Genomic DNA, 19,190 nt, shown 5'->3' on the forward strand with positions numbered 1-19,190 from the left:
ATTTATGCATCAAAGGAATATGGACATTCCTGGCCAAGGCACAGATGGTGAGAATTAAAGTTCATTCCCAGGGACTAGATTCAATGTATGAATACAGAGAAGCTAATAAATGATTGAAAAAAGAGAAGTTCACTGTAGAGTGTGAAAGCTTTCTAAGAAACATGTGAAACTATTATAATACTACTAGGTGATTGTCCAAATGTGTTTTCATAGATTTCTTTAAGGGAGTGTTTAAGGTGTACAATTTTTAAGGTATTTTTAAAGTATACAATTGTTACGGTGGTGTTGGTGCCATTTGGAAAGTAATAGACAAAATGCTTATGCCAATGTGGATCAGGAAAACATGGAATTGCTTACATTAAAATAAAAGGTTTGTTACATCTGGTATGTTAGCTAAACTGTTGTTATTGACGACAAATATTAACATGCTCCATTAAATCAACCCCATTCAATTAGAAACATCTAGTCTGTGTGTGGAGCATTAGCATTTTGGTGGCCATATTTAGGCTAAGGCATGATTTTTAAAAATTTTGTCTGTTTTCTGATTAATGCCAAAAGTAATTTGCTAATTCTTACATGAAATAATGTATCACTTATGGTCTATTTTTAAAATGCCTTTATAAGCATATGTTACCTGCCAAACAGGTATTTGGGGCACTGGTTTTGCAAAAACAGAATAATGCTTGGAATAGAGTTCTAGGGTGGTCTCCAGGAATAAGGCAATTAAATAAGTCTCCCACTTAATGTGCTCAGACCTCCAAATATTTAGGATACCACTGCCATGATAAAGTTATGTTAGATAAGGCAAGCAAAAAATAATCAGACATATTTAGAGAATGGAGGAAAGTCAATTTAAAAAATAGGACAGAGAGGTGCTTGGGTGGCACCCAATCTATAGGTAGAAACTACCTATAGATTATCTGTGGCTGTGTTATTGTCATCAACACAACCTAAATTAAGTTAACAACTAAGGGGGTACCTGGGTGACTCAGTCAGTTAAGCGTTCGACTCTTGATTTTGGCTCATGTCATGATCTCATGGTTCATGGGTTCAAGCCTCACATCAGGCTCAGTGTTGACAGCATGGAACCTGCTTGGGATTCTCTCTCTCCCTCTCTCTCTCTCTCTGCCCTTCCCCTGCTCACGCACACACTCTCTCTCAAAATAAATAAATAAACATTAACAAACAAATAACAACTAAGATGTAAAGTCATCACTTAAAACTTGAAATTTTTTTTAACTTTTTTTTTTCAATTGTTTATTTATTTTTGGGACAGAGAGAGACAGAGCATGAACGGCGGAGGGGCAGAGAGAGAGGGAGACACAGAATCAGAAACAGGCTCCAGGCTCTGAGCCATCAGCCCAGAGCCTGACGCAGGGCTCGAACTCACGGACCGCGAGATCATGACCTGGCTGAAGTCGGACGCTTAACGACTGCGCCACCCAGGCGCCCCTAAAACTTAAAAATTTTTTAATGTTTATTTATTTTTGAAAGAGACAGAGACAGAGTGTGAGTGGGTTGGGGGCAGAGAGAGAGAGGGAGACACAGAATCTGAAGCAGGCTCCAGGCTCCGAGCTGTCAGCACAGCCTGACGCAGCCCAACGTGGGCCTCGAACTCCTGAACTGAAAGATCATGACCTGAGCCGAAGTCGATGCTTAACCCACAGAGCCACCCAGGCACCCCCATCACTTAAAACTAAATATTCATTGCATACTGTCATTCAAAAGTGCAGATACACCCTTACTATGGATAATGTCATTTCACTCATGGCATTTGTTTATATTGCAGGATATCAAATAGTTGCAAGTATAATAAAATTTTCTGTGTTTATTCCCTATATTTTCAATATACTTTTTTAAATAAGTTTTTATATTTATTGAAATGTAATTTTAATAGTAAAAAATTGGGGTTTATAATTTGAGTATTTTTTCAAATTTCATTTTCTAGTTCTTGGTTTGGTGTGTGTGTGTGTGTGTGTGTGTGTGTGTGCATGTGTGTGTGTGTTACAGAAGAATCAATCCATGACAGATTGGTTGAGAAAATCTGGTTCTTTTTTCATGGATTGTTTTGCATATCAATATCCTAGACTTTAAGGACACAATTTTTTTAAGGTATATGTAGGCTATTTCTTTAAAAAGTCACATCCAGATATAACCCTCTAACAGGGCTAACTCAAGGACTGAAATAAGATTGAGGTGTTAATAGGGGCCATTCATAGATTTAGTTGTGAAAAGCAGGTAAGAATGGAGTTACGAGTTATATTTGACATTATTACAAGTAAGTCCAAAGGAAAATAAAGATTAATGAAAAGCTAGAGAAAAACATATCTTAAAATATGCTCAAAAGTTATTTTCAATAAAATATAAAAGGGTATCTAAAACACTGAGTTGCACAGGAAGTTCTGTGTTGAGCTCCCTCTTAAGAGGCCATGTACAGCATTTGCAAAAGAGATTCACAGCTATGCCTAAATACCAAAAGAGGCATGACAATATAAATCCAGAATATTCATTTACCTTTACTGGGCTATTGGCAAAAGGAGTGAAAATATCAGTAAATTTGAAGATCACTAAAACACTGGCTCTTTGGGGATGAAAGTTGTTGCAAAATTCTTGGTGATTCTTACCACCATGAGGCCCACATACCCCTTGCAGAATAGACAACAAAGCAAGAAAAGAAGCAGTGATACAGTTTTTAGACATTAATGATAAGTATTTCTTCGAATGCCCTGAAAATGTGAGTCTTCATTGTTGAGTCATTTTAACAGAGAAAATAGGCGGTCTCAGAGGACATCGCAAAATTTACCAAGCAGGAGTCACGATGACATCCCAATAAGACTGGAGGTCAGAGATTAGAGCTACAGTTTGCACTCTATGATAAGGATTAATAGCTGATATGAACTTTAGAAGTGAAAAAAAATCTGTGGTTAGAGATTTGACCTCAGATTTTGCAATATGGGCCTGCAGCAGTTACTCTAGGAATTTTCTTCTGCTCTCACCTTGACCGTTAATTCATAGCTGAATGAAGGGCAGTCCAGCCTGTGCAGTTCATAAGTGGTTTCTTTGTATGTGAAGCTAACGGGTGAAAACCAGGAGTCACAGGCTGGAATATGCAGAATATCAAATCAAGATGGAAAAAGCCAAAGATGACTCCAGTCAAAGGAAATATATGGCTGAAAATAGTCAAAATAATGGATTAGAATCAGAGATAGGCAATAAGAAAATATGGAAAATTCTAATATTAATGAGAAAACAGCAATAGCAACAATAAGACCTAGCATAAATTAGTTATACATACTAGGTGGTGTCCTAGACACTTGGAGAATATTCATTGAATCCTTTCCACACAATTTTGGGTGGGCCTTGTTATTACCAATTTTTTTTTAACAGAGACTGAAGTACAGTGAGGATAAAAACTTGCTCATATTCAAGTAGAAAGAAGTTGGCTTAGAGACATATTTACAGTAGTTATGCCTGGGAAGGTATGTGAGGCTCATTTAAAGGGTAAACAATGAAGCAGATAGAGCAGCTATTTGAATTTAGTTTGTAAAAATGTTTGAACAGCATGCTAAGTAGTTTGGACTTTATTATATTTCTGTGCTCAGTATTTCCATAACTCCTTTAATAAGAAATAAAGAATAGCCTAATGATTAGAATTTTTAAAAGTACATTAGCTACCATAAGGGTTCATGATTACTCCATTGTTGAACAGGCTCATGCAGAGTCTGGAAGACTGTCACGGATTGCTTTATGGGGGATTCCTACACTGGGTGAGATATTCTTAAGTGTACCTTCCAAGAGAGAGATTTTAAGATACCCTCTTATCCAAAGTACTTACTGTCTTTCAAACAAATAGATACTGCTCAAATTAAATACATGACTGATTATGAATTTTAAAAATCCCACCCTATACTGTAGTATAGCATGGTATGTGGGATTTTACTAAAAAGTTAGAATGAAAATCATCCACTCAGATACTGTCTAACCTTCAATATATTTTCACTGTGCTTAAAGGAACCTTTACTTAATAATTTAACCGAACTTCTATTTAACTCTGAAGGAGATGTGAGAGATGAACTATATTATGCTTTTTCATTTCTAACCCGGCCAGCCATTCATTACTGATTGTTAAAAAATGATATATAAGTTGAAAACTTCTTATCTTTAGTTGTCAATGTGCTTTGGCATCCATTTTCATAAAGTTGAAGTTCACTGAGAAAGTAACCAGAACAGATGAAACAAATTTAGTTTTGTCTGTTGGATAGTAAGCAGACTTATGCAGGGGGAGATAGTTGGATATTGGGTTTAGTTTTGAGTTTGCTATGCCTGAAGCATGAAGAAAGAGTTTTATTTAGAAGGAAATTGTAAACAGTTTCAGGAACATTAGAAAGGTTTTGGAGATGGAATTTTAGATTTACATCTGTGTATAGAGGATAATTGAGAGAATAGGAGTGAGCTTTCCTAGAAAAAAGAATGCAGCGTGAGTTGGGACCCTGGGAGGGGAATATTAGCTCTAGGGCATAGTGGGAAAGGAATTAGCATAGAGTCCTTCCTCTGCTGGAGAGGCAGAGATGTGTTTTAACCCTGGGAGTTATGATATAAAGAAATTTGTCCCATGTCTGGCCGTAGACTTATGTCATTGAAGTTAAGCATGGCAGGTTAAGTCCTGCTTTTACCTTTCCAATATACTCCATTTTAGACTACTTACTCTGACATCAATCCACTGCCCTTGTCTGAGCAATCAATCAGCCCTCAGTAGACTCCTCCCTGCCTTCCCACTTTTCAGACACACAATCTGCTTTCCACACAGGAGCTAACAGAATATTGTTAAACGTAACTCAGGTTTTATGTCTTCCCTAAATACTCTAGAAGCTTCCCATCTCACTCCTAATAAAGCCTGAATTCCCTATGGTGTAGACACTACATGATCTGCCCTCTCCTTCCCTCTATACCTTAATGACCTAGACTTCTACTACTCTTCTTTCCTTTTTTAATTTTTTAAATGTTTGTCTATTTTTGAGAGAGACAGAGTGCGAGCAGGAGAGGGGCAGAGAGAGAGGGAGACACAGAATCCGAAGCAGGCTCCAGGCTCCGAGCTGTCAGCACAGAGCCTGATGCGGGCTCTAATTCAGGAACCAGGAAATCATGACCTGGGCCCAAATCAAGAGTCACTTAACTGACTGAGCCACCTGGGTACTCCATCTCTCACTCCCTCACTCTCTCCCTCTGTCTTTTTTTTTTTTTTTTAATTTTAATCTCTCACACTGTACTGGTTACACTGCCCTCCTTTCCTGTACCTTACACAACAAACATGTATCTGCCTCAGTGAGTGCAATTTCTGCTTTCCGCCATTAATGTTCTTTCTCAGATGTCTACATTACCCTCTCTTCATTTCTGCTAGGTTTCACCTTAAATCATACGTAATAAATAGCAGCCCCATCCATTTATCACTCTCTAAAACAGTTATCTGTTTAGTTTATTTCTGCTCAGGAATAAGAATACTGTTGCACAAGAAGGTAAAGAAGTGTGGTCAAAACACACAGCTAGTTAGAGCCCGAGAGAGGGCTGCAATCCAAACAATCTAGATCCAGATTTTAAACATGTCACCAGTGCAGTAGTGTGATGGCTAGATGTGTGGATCATGTGTGGGTGGATGGATGGCACTTACAAAATAGCTATATAGCATTATATACCCTCTATAAGTCTCAGTTTTACAGTTCCTTTGCCTGTAAAGTGGAATGTGTGTAAAATTATCTAATTCATAATATTGTTGTAAAGGTCAGCTAGTAAAATTAGGATTTATTAATATTATTACATAAACTTACCACTCTGAGACCTGGATTTTCATCCTGAATAGTAATGTCAGGGCAAATGAATAGTAAATTTTTCTTGTTCCACCAACAGCATGGTTTCAAGTGCATGGTCTCTGGATGCAGAAGAGCAGGGTTAAAATTGAAGCTCCCCCACAATGTGAGATAGAGCTCATTTACTGCTGGACCTAGAAATGTCTAGCCTTACCTCTGGGGATGCCCACATATCTGACTTTGACTATTGACTAATATAAGAACAGTGGAATTTATGATGTGCTATTTAAAGTCTAAAATTTCCAAGTGACACACAGAGCTGGTTTGTTTACTGATAGTTTTCACCTGACCTAAGTAGTTAATCTGCCTGGTATGACTAGCTGATCAGAAGAGCATAAAAAGATGCCACTAAAACTTCTGCCCTGAGCTATTCTGGAGCAGGAATTCAGAACATAGATCTCAGTGCTTTAATTCAGAGACAAAGCAGGTCCATGTGTGCATGAGGAACCTAGGCAGATTTTGCCTAGATGACTCTCATATTCTCAGTGCTTGCCTATCACTCTTTCTCCTTCTGTACTTTTAAATAAAAGCCTTGCTGTGAATATGCATTGTAGAATTTGATGAGTCCTTTCAAATATACAAATTTATGAAATTTTTGCTCGCAATAATTACCACTGTGTTGAGCAAGTTAAATTGTTTCTCTGGGCCTCAGTTTCTCCTCTAAAATCAAAGTAACCAAGAGTATTGTATATATAGAAATTATCAAGATTTAATTTAATTATATATGTTAATTGCCCAGAAAAGTATGTGATTCATAGTGAAAAATAAATTACTATTTGTTATTTTTATACATTTGATTATTTAAAAGTGGATCTTATACAATAGTTTGAATATGTGCTGGGAATAAAGATTTTTCAAGGTCAAACTTGCAGGCTAATCTTGGTACTTCCAAAAGTACACTTGAATGTCATCATCTGATTGGATATTTTTGTTAAAGCTTAAAAATGTGGTGAAGCATCACATATGCATGACTACAATTCCAAATTTATCTATAACAATATATCATATCATCTAGGAGAAATGGACAATCTGGAAAAAAATCCAACGGTGAAAATGTCAATCAATGAATGATTTTCCTTTGAAGCAATCTCTTCTTTTAAACTTAATAAAAATTAGAAATTGTAAAATAACAAGTTGTTGAAATACCTCTTAAAATTTCATTTATTTCAAATCCTGTCTAGTCACTAACCAACTTATGAGAATGCAATATCTCTCTGAAGCTCAGTTTCCATCTTTGCAAAAAAAAAAAAAAAAGAAAGAAAGAAAGAAAGAAAAGAAAAAAGGAAATAATAGTGTTATTTTCATAAATTAACTGAGACTCCAATGAGATAGTCTATGTAACACATACTCTGTTTTTCATTTAAGATTCGTGATCAGAGAATCTAGAACAATATAATTAAAAATGTGACATTTTCTTAAAGTTATCCATTTATTTTAAATAAAGATATAGTACCCATTCTATACTACTGTTTCAATTGTTTTCTATGCTTATTATGGGCCAGAGTGTCTGCAAGCTCATGGGAATATAATATTGAAAAATGGACTCATAGCCCTTTTAAGAGAGAAATAAATCAATAGATTAAAGTGTGATAATTATTATGATAGGAAAATGCCATGCAGTAGTCTCATATGTGGAAACATATAAAACTATCTGAGAAAATTCAGGAAATAAACTCAGAGACAACATATTTTATTTGAGACCTGAAGGATAAGTAGAAATTAATCCTATGAACTCCAGAGCTAAAAGCATGTATAAATGGCCAGAAATTTAATACAGGTTATTTCATGGATTAGAAGGAGTTCAGAATGTCTGAAGAATCCATTGATAGCTAGTAGTTTCATAGCTCAACAAGGAACTTGTTAATAATGTCTAAATATAATAAATCAATAAATCAAGGTTTATGCTATTAAAAAACACATTTTATTTTATCATTTCCTTTATGTCTAAAGAACTTCTATTAGAAATTGTTTCAAAGCAATTTTGCTGGAAATAATTGTCGTAGTTTTTCTTTACATGCTAATGTCCTCAATTCTCCTTTACTCCTGAAGGATATTTTTGCTAAATGTAGAATTATGGGTTGATTATCCTTTTTCTTAACATTTCAAAACGGTGATTAGTTCCTCTCACCTCCTGGATTCTGATGAGAAATCCTCTGTCATTCAAGTTGTTTTTGCCCTCAAGGTTATGGCATTTTGACTGCTATCAAGATTTTTCTTTATCTTTGGTTTTTGGAAATGTTATGATCATGTATAGTAAGTGTCTGGTTATTGGTTTCTCTGGACTTATCTTGGTTAGAGTTTACTGAGATTCTTGTATCTGCATATTCTCAGTTTTAATGTTTGGAAAATGTTCAACTATTATTTCCTCAAATATTTTCATCTGATTACTTTTCCTCTTTTTCTTTCTGGAACACTGATGACACAATGTTAGATCTTTTGTTTTCATTGTTCCACAAGTCTTATGGAACATGTTTAATTCATTTGTTTTTCAATTTACCTTTATAGTTCACATTGGACAAGTTTTACTGATTTATCTTCAAGTTTACTGAAATTTTCCCCCTTTTGTCCTGTCCATTGTACTGTTGATCTCCTCCAGTAAGGCTTTTGCTTTTGTTTCAGTTTTGTATTTTTCAGTTCTAAAAGGTCCTTGAAGTTCTTCTAAAGATATAATTAGAAAATACAAATATCTTCTATTTCTTGCTGACCATCTATTTATTTTTCCAACTTAAATCTAAGAGTCTGAGGAATTGCTTGCTGGAGCATTTTGAAGAATGTGGCTTTAAAATACTCATTAGATCTTTAAAACAGCTGTGCCATATTGGCATTGCCATCAGTTGATTATCTGTTCTTATTTAAATTGAGATTTTCTTGGTTCTTGTTATAATGATTAATTTTGTATCATACCTAGGCAGTTCAACTATTGTTATGAGACCCTGGTTTATATTTAATTCTTCTAGTTTAGCAGGCAGTCAACCTGGCTAGGTTCGGGTTTTGTGGGCTATGGTTCACATGTAAATTTGGTTTTTGAAGTTTTTCCTCACTGTGCATTAACCAGAAATCAATTTGAAACCTGGGCAGTATTCCATACCCTTGATTAAAGCGTATGTTGTGCTATAACCCATGGCTTATAACCCAGTTGCTGCATACAAAGCAAACAAACAACAGTAACAATAAGTTCATGTAAAAACTAGTAAAATCTGGATAATGTCTATAGTTTAATAGTATTGCATTAATGTCAATTTCCTGTGTTTTATAATGTGCTATGGTTATATTAGATGTTATCACTGAGGAAACACAGAGTTTAAGGGCACACTATACTATGTTTGCAACTTCTTGGGAGACTAAGAATTGAAAATAAAATGTGCAAAAATAAGAAAATAGAAAAAATAGGTCTGTGTGTACATATTCTTTTAATAATAAATAATATGGTTTTAATAATTCATATATATTTATATATGTATATATAAATAAAGACAACTGATAATAAAACTATAGAAATATACACATATGAATACCATATTTAATATCGCAAGCAAAAATTATACTAAAATAACAATAATGATGGATAATTGTAGGGGAAAATAGATTTTTCATATATAAAATTGTGTAATTTTTATTGCCTCTTTTATTAAACTTAGAGTGAGATACAATTGAGAAAAATTTCCCTGGTTTTAGTGTACAGTTCTATGAATTTTGATAAGTGAAGTTATAATCAATATCACAGTAAAAATCTACAACATTTTCATAATTCTTACTTTATTACCCTTTGTTGTAAATCCCTTGTCTCCATCCCCAAGTCCAGGAAAGCACTGATTTATTTACTATCCCAATACGTGTGTGTTTTCTAGAATGTCATTGAAATGCAATCACAGATCATGTCATTTCTGAACCCAGCTTTGTTCACTTAGCATAATGCATTTAAGATCATCTACATTATTTTATGTATCAGCAATTTATTCCTTTTTACTGCTTGGTTGTATTTCATTGTATGGATATATAAGTTTTTTTTTTCTATTTACAGCTTGCTGAACAATTTGTTTCCTGTTTTCGGTGCCTATGAATAAAGCTGATATAAATATTTATGTATAAGTTTTTGTGTAGACAGATGAGTTCATTTCTCTTGGGTAAACCTAGGAGTGAGGTTACTGAGTCATAAGTTAAAACTGTTTTACTGTGGAAGAAATTGCCAACCTCTTCTACAAAGTAGCTTTATCATTTTGAATTCTCTTCAGAAACACTTGGGTGTTGCAATTGGTCCTTTCAATCCCCCACACTTGGAATGTTTAGTTATTTTTTAAACCACTTTTGTAAGTGTATTATAGTATCTCATTATAGTTTTGATTTCCATTTCCCTCATGATTAATGATGCCAAGCATCTTTTCCTGTGTTTATTTGTCATTTATGTGTTTTGGAGATGTGTCTATTCAAATCCTTACCATTTTTTTAATTTGGTTTTCTTATAATTGAGTGTTTGTAATTCTTAAAGTATGAAAACTATACCATTTATGTGTGCTATGTATGTGTGCTATGCAAATATTTTCTTTTAGGCTGTACCTGGTCTCATTCTATTAACTGTCTTTCAAATAGCAGAGTTTTGTTTTGTTTTTTTTTTTTTTAAGTTTATGCATTCATTTTGAGAGAGAGACAGGAGAGAGAGAACAAGCAGGGGAGGCACAGAGAGAGAGAAGGAGGGAGAGAAAATCCCAAGCATGCTCCATACTCTCAGTGCAGAGCCCAATTCAGGGCTTAATCTCAAAAACCACGAGATCATGACCTGAGCCAAAACCAAGAGTGGGATGCTTAACCGTCTGAGCCATCCAGGCACCCCCAGAAGTTTTAGTTTTCACAAAGTCAAATTTACACATTTTATTCTATTTTTGTTTCCTGCTTTATGTGTGTTGTCAAAAAAACAAAAAAACAAAAAAACAAAAAACTTTGACTAACTTGAGCGTAATGATTTTCCAATGTTATCATTCAGAAATTTTATAATTTTGAATTTTACATTAGATTTATGATCCAATTTGAATTGAGTTTTGTGCATGGTCCACCATAGTACCTGTGTTTGACCTGAATAAACGAGTCTCTTGTCCCACTTAATGGCTGTATACCACCACACCCTTCCCCTCTACCTTTTAGGGCTTCTCTCAAAATGTTCAAAGTATCCCTAAGGTGCTGAGACAATCCACAAGAGCCCTAGTCAGTATCTCTCCCCTTGGGGATACTCTCCAACCACTTAACCCACCAATTAGGTCAAACAGATGCCCTAAGAAGCTCCAGCTTCTGGACCCAATATGAGGTAATTCTGGACCCAATAGACGGGTCTGATTTCAAAAGGGCAGTTATGAAATAGATCACTTTCTGGCTGGCACAGTATTTCTTTCACAGGATTGTCTTAAAATGATCTGCCAGGATGTTGCTGACATATTGATTTGGGCTGCCTCAAATCGCTGATGTAGACAAAGGCCCTGACAGACCCTCCAAAAAACAAAACACACATACACACACACACTTCCCCCTAGTGACCTGTATATCCTCAGAGCAGACTTGTACAAGAGAGAAGTCGAGACTGTTATTTTTTACCTGTGGATATATAATTGTTCCAGCACTGTTTGTTGAAAAATCTATCAATTTTCCATTGAATTACCTTTGTTACAAATCAATTTGACATATAAAAGTGGGTCTATTTCTGGTATCCTTATTCTGTTCCATTGATCTATGAATCTTTCCTTTTATCAATAAGTACTGTTTTCTTTATTGCAACTTTAAAAGTCCTTTAATTATGTAGATGTGTACTCCAGTCCTTTGTTTTTTTTTTTGTTTGTTTTTGCTCTTCTCGTTCCTTTGCTTCTCCATAAAAACCTTAGACTCGGATTGTCAATTTTTATTTAAAAAATGTCCACTTATATTAAAATCTGCTGGCATTTTATCACAAATTCATTTAATATATAACTAACTTAATTGCATTTAATTTATAGCTTAATTGGGGAAGAATTGATATCTTTACAATACTGATCCATGAAAAAAGAATATCAGCCCAGTTACTTATGTCCTCTTTAATTTGCCATATAAATGTTTTATAGTTTCGGTAAAAATGTATTGTGCATATATGATTAGACTTTCATATTTTCTTGCAATTTTATTGACTTTTTTTAAAATTTTTTTAACATTTATTTATTTTTGAGACAGAGAGAGACACAGCATGAACGGGGGAGGGGCAGAGAGAGAGGGAGACACAGAATCGGAAGCAGGCTCCAGGCTCTGAGCCATCAGCCCAGAGCCTGACGCGGGGCTCGAACTCACGGACCGCGAGATCGTGACCTGAGCTGAAGTCGGACGCTCAACCGACTAAGCCACCCAGGCACCCCTTTATTGACTTTTTGAAAGTATCTAATTTTCAGTTGTTCTTTGCTAGTATTAAAAAAGATTATATTCTATGAGTTAATCTTATTTCTAATGTCCTTGATAATTTACCTTATCAGTTGTAATAGCTTTTTTGTAGATTCTTTACAATGTTTTACCTAGAAAATGATGTCACTTGTGAATAAGAATAATTTTCTTCTTTTTTTTTTCATTCTGTATTCATTTTGTGAAATTTTTCTTAACTTATCCCATTTACTAGGACTTTCAGTTCAATATTTAATAAAAGTGATTATCTTTGCCTTGTTCTCAATTTTAAGGAAAACATGTTTGGTGTTTCACCACAGAGGTTCATGTTAGTTGTAGATTTTTCAAGGATGCTTCTTATGTTGAGAAAGTTCACATTAATTGATACTTTGCTTATAGTTATTTAAATCATAAATTAATGATGAATTTTGTCAAATGCTTCTTCTGCATCATTTGAAATAATTCTATTTTTCTTCAATCTGTAGTTATAGAAGCACACTGATTGATTTTCAGGATAAAATCCACTTGATAATCATGTATTATCTGCTCCTTTTCTAGTGCTCTCAATATCCCTATGTTGCCTTGTACAGGGTATAAATCAAGAGTGATGTTTTCTATGGATTTGATTTACTAATAATTTCATTGAATATTTTTTCAGTTATGTTCATAAAGAATATTATTCTATAGTTTTATTACAATTCCTTTATTTTGATATCAGGATAATTTTGTCTCAATAAATCAGAGGGGATGTATTCCTTCTTCCTCTACTTTCCAGAGGAAATGGCATAAAATTGGTATTATTTATTCCTTAGATATTAAGTACAATTAATCAGTGAAGTTATCTAGGCCTATAGATTTATTTGTCAGAATGCTTTAAAATATAAATTCAATTCTTTAACAATTAAGCAATCTAGGTTATCTATTTTTTTCTTGAATTAATGTTGATACTTTCTATAATTTAAAGAATTTTTGCACTACATACATGTTAACCTATTGGAATAAATTAGTTTTTAATATTCTTTAGTTTCCTTTTAATATCTGCAGAATCTAGTGATACTCTGAATTTCATTCCTAATTCTGGTAATTTGTTTCCTTTTTATTTTCTTTTGAAATATTATTAGATTTATAGAAGAGTTATAAGGGATTTCTTGTGTAATCTTCACCCATCTTCCCCTGAGGTTAAACTATAAACTTTGCATTATTATCCAAACTAAGAAATTAATATTGGCTCAATTTATGAACTAAGATATTGACTGTATCCGGATTTATCCAGTTTTGTCATTAATGTCTCTTTATGTAATTCCAAGATCTAATCCATAATCCCACATAGCATGTAGTGGTCATGTCTCTTTCGTCTCTTCCAATCTGTAGAAATTTCTGAATCTTTCTTTGTTTTTCATGATGTTGACACAGTGAGAAGTCCTGATCAGTTATTTTCCAGAATGTTCCTATATTTGATTTTGCCTGGTGTTTTTCATGATTAATTAGAGATAACGTGTTTTTGTAAAAAATACCACAAATGTAATGTGCCCTTCTTGGTTCATCCTATTAGAGGTATATGTTGTCCATATGTCTTACTGGTGATGTTCTGCCATTCCTATATATTTGTGCCACAGAAGGTGCCTTCTCCATTACCTGTCCCTCCCTCAATGTTATGCAATTGCTTTTAATTAGTCACTGCTCAATAATTTGGTTTTAGAGGCAGTAGCCTGGCCTCACAGGTAAGATTTTCTCTGTTTCTTCCCCACTTCCCTATGAGAGTCAACTTTTGTTCCTTTAGTGGGCCTTCTGTAGGAGAGAGTTTGCTACTCTAGAAGCAGAAGATCTGTAATGGTACTGACATAGAATCCTGAGCTCAGGAATGTTTCTTGCCACTCTCCAGGTTTATAAGATATTTTCCTTCCATTTTTACTGCACTCACAATCAGATTTTACTTGTATTCTGGTAATAGCAGAATATTCTGTTCCTTTCTCTAGATACGGGGTTTTCTCCATAAGAGAGATGGGCTCAACCAAAAGTAGGTTTGAACCTTTTTAATAGAAGCAGTAAATTCCTTCCTACAGGCACTGAGGAAAGAGTGATTTTCTTTGGACTCATCCACTACCCCCAGTCTGTCTTGTAAGCATGTAATGGATGTGTGTAAAAAAAGAGCCTGAAACCTCGTGTGATTTCCCCTTTTTTTCTGCAAAAAAAAACCCCTGTCACTCTACACAATACTTATATTTTTCACAATTATTTAAAGCATTAGCTCAATTTATTTTTATTCATCTCTGTCAGCCATGTCTTCTTCCCATGTTCTGCCACACATGAGCCTGTCCGTGGCATTCCTTCTTTCCTTGGAGATTGTTTTTCCAGCATTCCACATTTGAAGAGAAAGAGAGCTCTATATCCTTTTTAAAATTTCCTGTTCTCTTCCCATTAATCGCTCTCCCCTTGAGGTACTACAGTGACTTAGCTGATTATAAATTTAGGAAGAGTAAATCGAGCATGCGTAGCCACGGTTATCCTCTTTCTCCAAGGATCTGTATGTCAATAAAAATCATGGATTTCCTCTGTCTCTCGATGCTATAAATGTCACTTGGCTAGACTAACTACATGGAGCCCACTTCTTAAGCCTGATATTGATATTGTGTATAGAATTTCTTAATTCTTGAGTTCAGTTAAGAGGTCCATACTAACTATATTCTCCAATCCAATTGGTATAAAAAATAATGGTCATATTTTATCTTCCATCTAACAAGTCAGACTTTTGGTTTTTTAAAAGTTTTTCAAACCTTAGGAGGGAAAGTACAGATCCAGGACTCAGTACCTAATATTACTATTTATGTACAACTATTTCTGGAGTGACCTCGGAGACACCAGTACTTTTCCATGAGCGAAGATATTGTGGAGTAGGAGAACACAAACTATAACACAAAATATACAGGAGGAGAGGCTTTTTGCAAAGCCTAGCCACATGGTTTTTGGCCTTACACTTTAGGATTCCAGTAGAATTTTGAATTTAATTATATCTAGTGGAATTTGGACTACAAGTTTTAAGCCTTGGCCTATGTGGTATATTGCATATGGTGACACCTATTTATGGAGGTTTTGTCCACAGTTGAGTGACTACGTTTATAAAAGCAGAGAGGTAAGAAAAAATGCTTGAATCTTGGGGAAGATTTTGGGTTCTTCAGGAATGTCAAAGGCAAATGGGTTTAAGTAAGTATAAGCAGTAAGTATAAGCAAACACAAAAAGAAAAAGGGATGTATCTCAAATATACCACAGTGTTACAGGGAACTTATTAACTGGGCACAAATAAAGGTAGAGTTTAATCATAAAAACAGCAGTGGTCATGGGTGACCTCTCCAATGTTGGTCCTATGGGTGACCAATATGGTAGTCACAATCCCAAAGCTGTTATGCAGGCTCAGGCAGTAGCACTTTGCAGGCTGTTACTAGCTTCCAACACAGGTGCAAGATTTCCTAGGAATGTTTGGCTGAAGCAAAGATTTGATTGTAAAAAAAAATGGATATTTCTAGTCTTTTTAAGCATTTATGTGCAGAACAATTTCTACTGCAGTTAAAATGTAAGGCATCTGAGTTTGCTTGTTCTATAGAGCACAGGGGAATTTCTAGCTTTAAATTGTTAGAGCTAGGCTTATGTAGACATGACTAAATACACTGAATCAAATTCCATTCTGCATTTGGGGCCATAGAGGATTCTGTGGAGGGATATAGAGACTTGTCCACAAGCTCAAGAATGAAAACTACTTTACAAAAATATTAGAGTGTATTTTAAGGCGAGAGAATTATAGTAAGTGGGTATGCAGATACTGCTTGAGCCCAGAGGAATTATTATTGAGAAATTTATAGAATTGAAAATAGAGGGGAAAAAGTATATTAAGGAACACATAACTGAAGTTTGGTTCATAACACTTCACCTCACCCCCAGTTTCTACCCGCCCTGGCACAGGCTTCGAGTAACAGACGCTTTGGTCCAGAAATCTGCTGAGTATGAATCTCCAACTGAAACAAATGTGAGAACTTTGCCTAGGAGGCAGATTTCATAGAATGGCTGGCTTCTAGATGTGGTAAATGTATTGTGACAAAATTAAGTTCTTGTTGGGACTTTTCCTAATTGAATGTTAATGAATTCATCATGGATCCTGGACAACTGGCACAGACTGCTTGGTGTTCCAGACTGCCTGTCTATTTCTGGGTTTTGGCTAACGCCAAACACATATTTCTGAACTCCTTCACTTCTATAGAAATGAAACTCTGTCTTGGAAGTTAGTAATGCTAAGTACTGGGTCCTGGAGTGTGTAGGATCAAGATGGATTTGTCTCCCAAATTATGGTGGTTATGTGGCTAGAACCCTAATGATCTTATTTCTTAATATTTTTGTCTCTTCAAAATATGAATGGTTCCATTATATAAATGTATAATTTGTGTGTTTATTGACTGGTTGGTGAGAATATTTGGGTGGTTTAGAGTTTGGGATTAGGTACTGTTGAAACATGGATGCATATTAAAATGGGAACACTGACACAATGTATATACATCAATATTACATTCATACAAAATCTGGAAAGTCAAAACTAACATGATAGAAAGCAGTTGAGTGGTTGCCAAGGTCCAGGGATTCACTAAAGAGTGCTACAGGGAGATTTTTGGCATGATGGAAATATTATATATCATTATTGTCATAGTGGTTACATGACTGCACATATTGAAAAATGTGCTAAATTGTACACTTAACCTTGGCAGTGTAAATATATAATTAGACACAACACAGACTTAATGTTGAACCAGTACAGTTCAGAGACAATTTCACCAATTACCAAGCAAAACAGCTGTGGAAAGAACGTAAGCTTTGAGAAGGAATCTATGTGGACTCAACAGAAAAGGAATTGGAAAGAATAGTTTTAGATTTAAATTTAACTTAAAGTTTGGTCTTTGGACTTTTAAGTGAGAAGAGGAAGAAAAGTATATTTTGAATTCAATAAAACATGATTATTTTAAAATTCAAGGAACTTGTATTTAATTTTATTTCTCCCTGAGAATTGTTAATTGTAGTATAATAAGCAATTTTAATCAAATACTAATATTTAAGATCTTTTAAAATTTATGATTTCATTTTTTTATATTTTTTCTTTTTAGTATGAATTTAGTTTACAGGATATACTGGCCTCATAAAGTAGTTTGGAAGTTTGTTTTTGTTTTTGTTTTGTTTTTATGCATATTGTCTGAAAGAGTTTGATAATATTGGAATGAGCTGTTCCTTGAGAATTAGATGGACCTTGACTATAGACCACTTGTACACTAATATATTCCTAGGACCTCAAATAGGGTTAAAAAGAAATTTGTTGGATTGATGTGTTCCTCTACCCAATTTAACTGAAAGTGTTTTCCCCCCACGTTTATATTTTAGGTACCATTATTTTAAATTGTTTTTATGTTCTCTTTTCTAAATTCTTGAGTTTGGTAATTTATTTTCACTCTTCCTGTTTAGTAATGAAAATGTTTAAGCCTACAAATTTATCGCTGAGTATAATTTTGGTCATATTCCATAGATTTTGTAAATTGCTGAGCTCATTATAATTATTTTCTAAACATGCTATTATTATGTTTTTGCTTTACTTTATACACGGAGTTCCTTTTCATATAGCTTTGTACATTTTCCCTTTTTTTTTTTTTCATTACTGGTGATGTAGTTTCTACAATTTCTAATGTTCCTGGATTTTTAGAGGTCTTCTTTGTTGTGTTCTTAGCTTAAATTTAAATATGTCTATTTAGAACTTCTCTATTATTTTTTGTCAGCTTGATCTGTTAGAGGAGATGACCACATTTTTTTTGTTCTTCTTGCATTTCTAGCATTTTTTGTCTTATGTATTTTGCTATGATTTATTTTTTATTTTTAATTTAATTTACTTTCTGGCATTAACATTGTAGAGACTGTTTTCTTTTGCATCTTTCATCTCTTTCCTTCTTTTACATTCATGTTTTTAAAACACTTTGTTCTAGATATGTCTCTTTGAAAACAACATACAGTTGAATGTTATAACCCTGTGCAGTTGGATTTAACTTTGTAACCCTGAGTGTGAAGTTATTATATTTCTATATATTGATCTGGCATAAAATTTTGGTTTTATTTCCATCATCTCATTTGATTTTCTGTTTTTTAATGCTTCTTAGCAATTGCCTTTCTTTTCTACCATGTACTTTATGATCTGCAGTATTGCTTCATTTCTACTTCCTTCTGATAATCTTGGAATTATAGAATGCTTTCGTTCTATTAACAGAGTTTTCTGTGCATGTTTATATCAATCCTTAATCTGTATTTCTCGATTTATCAACCTTAGGAAACACATGGAGTACTGATTCTCTTTGTAAAAATTAAATTAGTAATTTACTTTACCTTCTCCTATTACATTCCCAAGTCACTTTTTCAGGTTTGAGATTTTTGCCTCAGAGTTTTTGTGGATAAACTGTCATAAGATTTTCATGAGATAGCAATTTTTTTATAATTTACAACCTAACTTCGTATCTATAATGATCTGTTAAATTAACACAGACCTATGTTTATAACTACATTCAGTGCTACCACAGGTAATTTATACTGTTGTGTTCAGATATTTGCAGTTTTTGTTTATTGATCAGTTGTCCAGAAGGTAATATGAAATAGATTTTATTTGGAAACTATGTAGATTCTATACTTCCACAGAAAGGTTGGTTAGGGTCTTCTGTTAAAACTATTTAGGGATTTGCTTTACTACTGGCACTTGTTTATCAATGTGTTAAAATATTTATTAATAATCTATTGACTATTTCCTTTGAAATACATTTTCAGATGTTGAGTATACAGCAGTGCATAAGCAGCCAAAACCTCAACCTTATTTGAGCTCTCATTGCATTGTGGATACAATAAACAGGTAAACACAGAAATATGCAAGATACATAAAA

General features: G+C 34.2%; 1 long non-coding RNA gene across 2 annotated transcripts in view; it reads right to left on the bottom strand.

Annotated features, from left to right (window-relative positions):
- The window catches only part of LOC109499150, a 64,760-nt gene that overhangs the window by 31,911 nt on the left and 13,659 nt on the right, over positions 1 to 19,190 (bottom strand). The window contains exons 1-2 of one of the 2 annotated variants that reach the window (XR_006597074.1): positions 5,823 to 7,045; positions 2,997 to 4,209 (exon numbers count right to left, since the gene is read on the bottom strand). The exons of the other annotated variant lie outside the window; for it this stretch is intronic. This is a non-coding gene — a long non-coding RNA (uncharacterized LOC109499150). Of the gene's footprint in view, positions 1 to 2,996; positions 4,210 to 5,822; positions 7,046 to 19,190 lie in introns of those variants that run through there. 2 annotated transcript variants of the gene reach the window in all.

This window comes from Felis catus, chromosome B1 (genome assembly GCF_018350175.1).
Source record: "Felis catus isolate Fca126 chromosome B1, F.catus_Fca126_mat1.0, whole genome shotgun sequence".
NCBI classification, from domain to species: domain Eukaryota; kingdom Metazoa; phylum Chordata; class Mammalia; order Carnivora; family Felidae; genus Felis; species Felis catus.